The sequence below is a fragment of the Triticum urartu genome, chromosome 5, assembly GCF_003073215.2.
Source record: "Triticum urartu cultivar G1812 chromosome 5, Tu2.1, whole genome shotgun sequence".
Lineage (NCBI taxonomy): Eukaryota > Viridiplantae > Streptophyta > Magnoliopsida > Poales > Poaceae > Triticum > Triticum urartu.
Window position 1 is genome coordinate 510,147,372 of NC_053026.1, and position 4,919 is coordinate 510,152,290.

Sequence of the window (4,919 nt, forward strand, 5' to 3'; positions counted from 1 at the left end):
ACACATCCTAACCCTTATGCATATTGATGACTTAGATGTGCAACACACGAAGTGAAGTATATCTTCAATCAATGAAGACATACATTCTAAGTGTGAATACATTAATGTGGAATTTGACTTCGGAGCGCCACGATAATTGTGCGCCGTGTCTGGGTCTAATACTTCCTATACGGTGGGTAACGCCACCACCAAACGTTCTATTTTGAAGTGTTTCTCTCATGGCGTTACCTTGCAATGTCTTCACATTTGGTTTGGCTTCGAACTCAACATATTTTCATGATTATCTTCACTATGTTGATTATAGATATATATATATATATATATATATATATATGCTAGTGTTCTGTCCTCTACAGCATTCACTTATAGCTATGTCTTCGTGTTGAATCTTTTGAACTAAGTGAATGTGATCGGACCCCAACTTCTCTATGCTTCCTATCTCAAATACTATCTCTCCAAGTCATATGCATTCTATTGAAACTGTCGAATGTCTTCACTGCGTCCTTGTCAGCAGAAGATACAGAGACAACCATTAAGTCCGTTTTCAATGCTCATTCCTCCACATAAAATCCGGAGAAGTAGGAACGACCACCCGACAATCTAGGCGTGCGTGGGACGTGGAACAAACCCCAAACTTCCGCAAACAGGCCACGCGTTCCTCAGATGCGAATCGCCAGGGGCACCTGTGTAATAGCACAATGCCGCCCCTGTGCCTATAAATACACACTCACAGCGGTAACTATCTCTTCTTCCACCCTCGCACGAACCCTAGCGCCACCGCTAGCTCTCGACGATGCCGGCGACAAAGTGCTTCGCTGCCGCAACCTCTCCGACGCCGTCTTCACACCGACCGCGGACATCGTCCTCTCCGCCGTTGCCGTAGGTCTCCTCCGTCGCCAAGTTAGGGCACGGACGAGTGAACTGCTCGGCCTCATCTCCCACTCCGTCTAGCAGTTCTCAGTGTGGTAAATAAAACTCCCTTTTTACAGCACCGTTGATCCTATTGATCTGTCACTTTCTACCACAAGTAGTTTCTGTTCACACAAACTAGATCTCTCTCAAACTGCATCTCATAACATGCCTAGTATATTCACTTGTGCTTCACAAAGTAGTTAGATTCCTCACTTGTACTGATCTGTGGATTCGTACAAATCTGGAACCAACTTCTTATCTATGAGTGAATGTCTTCGCACGATGAGGTCAATGTCTTCTAAACTGATTTATCTTCAAAATCTTCTGAGAATGCATATGACCTCTTCCCCTTCCCTCGCACCTTAATGCTGTCACAGGTACATGTCCGTGGGAGAATCCTTTGGTTCTCATAGTCTGCATTCATTTGCAGAATTCTTACAGCATCACATAAATTCTCCTGAAGCCAGTTCCTATTGGTCCAGCAAAAGAAAGCCTTTGAAGCCTTTGAACGTCTTGAAGCCTTCCAAGTTAAGGTTTATGGCTTCAGAAACAGCAGCAAGGAAGGGGGGCAGACAGCGACGTGGAGGAACATCCAAAGATCTGCCTGATGAACTAGCAGAAATGTATAAAACAGATCCTGAAGAGAATTATGGTCAGCGCAAGACCCGAATCCAATGGATTCGATGCTATTGGGCAGAACAATGGTTCAAATACCGCCTCACAACCCAAGAATATGCTGAGAAAAGTGCCATAAAAAGACCGTGGGGAGACATCTTATACAAGAATCTTGTACCCAGGTTCAGAGATGAAGCTATTGCCCAAAGCTTCTATCTATGCATGGTTCGTGGGCCACAGCCTGATGATGCACATCCGTCGTCACTACTCTGATGTCGTGATGACAATCTGTTCAAGCACAACTTCCAGTTTGCCCAAAACTCAGCGAAGCAGAACAAGAAGAAATTTGGGTTAGACTTCAACCCTGGTCCCTCAGCACCAAGGGCAGATGGCACACGAGAAGCAGAACCCAATGTCATCGGTCCGTATGCCAACCTTGAAGGCCTCATCACCTACATCTTGGTTCAAGGGACTGAAGTGAATGAGCCTGCAGCTAACACTGAGTCTGATGAAGCGCCTGCAGTGCCTGCAGTGCCGAAGCCGAAGCAGTTGAAGAAGCCAAAAACTTCAAAGCCATCCCCTTCACCAAAAATCTCAAAGGCGAAGCCATTGGCGACTGCACCTCCTGAAGACAGTGTGCAGTTTGAAGACTTATCACGTGTCTCAAGGCACCAGAAGGCCAAGATGCCTCTGTCTCACACTGGCAAAGAACTCACAGCTGCTGCCATCCTGCGCAGTGAAGCCATTGATCTGTCAAGTGATGAAGATCTTGGAGATGACGCTCTTGAGCAACTCATCAAGAGCAAAGAAGAAGCAGAAATCTTCAACAATCTGCCTCTCTTTGATGTCGCCATCATAAACAACTTCATTGACGAGTGGTTTGCCATACCAAACATCAGCTTTGAAGATCTACAGCTGCACGTTGGCCTCAGCGTCGCCTTCCAAGGCGCTATTGCTTCAGAACTTGCTATTGCCCAGCGCATTGTTGAACTGAAGCAGAAAATTGATCATGAAAAGGCTCAATTCAAGAAGAATATGGCCAAGCTCAGCGTGCAAGAAGTGAAGAGCTTCAAGATCATGTTGCATGAGCTAAAGGAAAACTTTCTGAAGAAGCGTGCAAAAGCTCAGGGTTCACGTGAGCGGATGAAGTCTCTGGCTGACAGATGTGTGCAAGCCTACAATGAGGCTGAGAAGCGCAAGGCACTTGGGCGTCCTGGCATCGGCCCCAAGATGGCCGCAAAGAAAAAGAAGAAGATTGTTCCAGCTGAACCAGAGGCACCAAGGCAGGAAGCAGTTCCGCTTGTCTTCCCAACTGCAACGACTGGCTCGAAGCCAAAGAGCCGGTCAACAGTTTCAGAGCTCAAGAAGACAAGAACTGCTGAGGCTGAAGCCAGGAAGAGGAAAAGCTCTAAAGCCTCTCCTACTGCCCCCAGCAAGAAAAAGAGAAAGACCAAGAAATCTCGGGCTGCTCCCACAGAGCCCTTAATAGTTGAACCTATTTCTATGGTTCACCCTGACGCAGAACGTCAACTGGCGGTTCATGAGCCTGCTTCCACAGAGGCTCCTGAAGCTGAAGACATTCCAGCAGCTGATCCCATCGCTACTGAAGACATTGGTCATAGTGACAATGTAGAAGATGATGCAACCCTTCCTCAGTTAGAACACAGCGAACTCATCAGCATTGGTCGTCCACTGACGCTAATTGCACAGGATGCTTCATTGGCGGATCGCCCTCAAGAGGAAGAAGACTATGAGGCCCAGCCCACTCCAACCCCACAGGCGTCGTCTGCGTTCCGCAGGCTTCGCAAAGGTCCAAGGCCTCAAGTCTATGCTGAAGACATTCCGGCTGCATCAGCCGCAGAAGAAGCACCACAAGAGCCCACTCCTCTGCTCCACCAAGAAGCAGTTCTCCAGGAGAACGTGCTTGTGACCGACCCTCCAGCTAGTCAAGCGGAGGATGAAAATCTTGAGGCTGCCACAACCAACAACGAAGCTAATGTGGAGCCCTCCCCAGCAAAAGCTTCAGAAGACAGCGAAGCCACTGAACCCACAACTTCTGTTCCTGAGTCTGCTACAGGTCCCCAATTCAACTATCATGTTGAGCACAGGCCTCAGGTCCAGAAGCCAATCCCTAGACTGCCAAGGTTTCCAGGTCCTGCATCAGCACCTGGCTCCTTCAACATCAATGGCTTCAGGGCAGATAATACTTTCTTCAATAGCTCCAAGAACCCCTATTCAAGGGAAATGATTTCATCAGATAGGTTCTGGAGCTATCCTCAGCGCAGCTACTACTCTTGCATACTGTACAACCAAGGTCGCATTTTCCCGCACAAGCGCCTTGATGTTGAAGCTATTGCTGGTCTGCCCTGTCTAGAGGAAGCGTTGGATTGCTTCAAACAAGTGGGTCTGCTACAGTTTGTTACTGATGAAGAGCATTGGAACAAAGAGCTCCTGCTACAATTCTATGCCACACTGCACATCAAAGGATACAACAGAGATCCGAAGACTTGGGTCCTGGAGTGGATGACCGGCAACGTTCATCACGAAGCCAATGCATTGATATCATTGAGCTCACTGGCCTGCCCACTCCAGGCGAATTCTTCGAGCAAGGTTGTCGGCTACACACTGAAACTATTGAGAGCATATTTCAGAGGCCTGAACCGAATATGAGTCAGATGCTCTCCATGATGAAGCCATTGCCCCACGATGCTCCTTATCCCACAGAGTTCTTCGTTGAAGACCTTGAGTACCTGCCCAGGACCATCTATCACATCATTCGGTGGACTCTCTGGCCCATTAAAGGACACTCTCCAAATGCCAAGATCGAGGGTGCAATGAAGACTCTAATATTCTGTATCCTTCATGGCAAATGCTTCAACGCACAGGATTTCTTCATACGCTAACTAGCTGCATCAGGCTCAGATCTGTTTGGTTTAAAGTTCTATGCTCCTTGGGTAATGAGGCTGATCAAACTTCACTCTGCCATCTCGTATCAGCCCTCAGCCCGCAACCATCGGATCTTCTTGCCTGATGTGGACACCTCTGCTGAAGCCATCTATCCTGAACCTGCCAAGCAACCTCTGAGTCTTTAGAATGCAGAACACCAGAGCTTCACTCAAAACGTTGAAGGTGTTGAAGCCATCTCCAGGGTGTATCCTTTGGCTGGCACTACACGTGCACCACACCCTGCTTCAACTGAAGCCATTGACAGTGCAACTGCTTCAAGACCCAAGAAGCGCACTCGTGTTCTCAACGACCGAGAGCTTCTTATGGCCCTTCATCAAAAGCAGGATAGGCATCATGACTGGTTGAAGAGACAGATGAAAAGCCTCTTGGTGGATGTAAATCGCATCCGAAATCTTGCCACCAAGAACGCTTTCGTTGCCCATGAA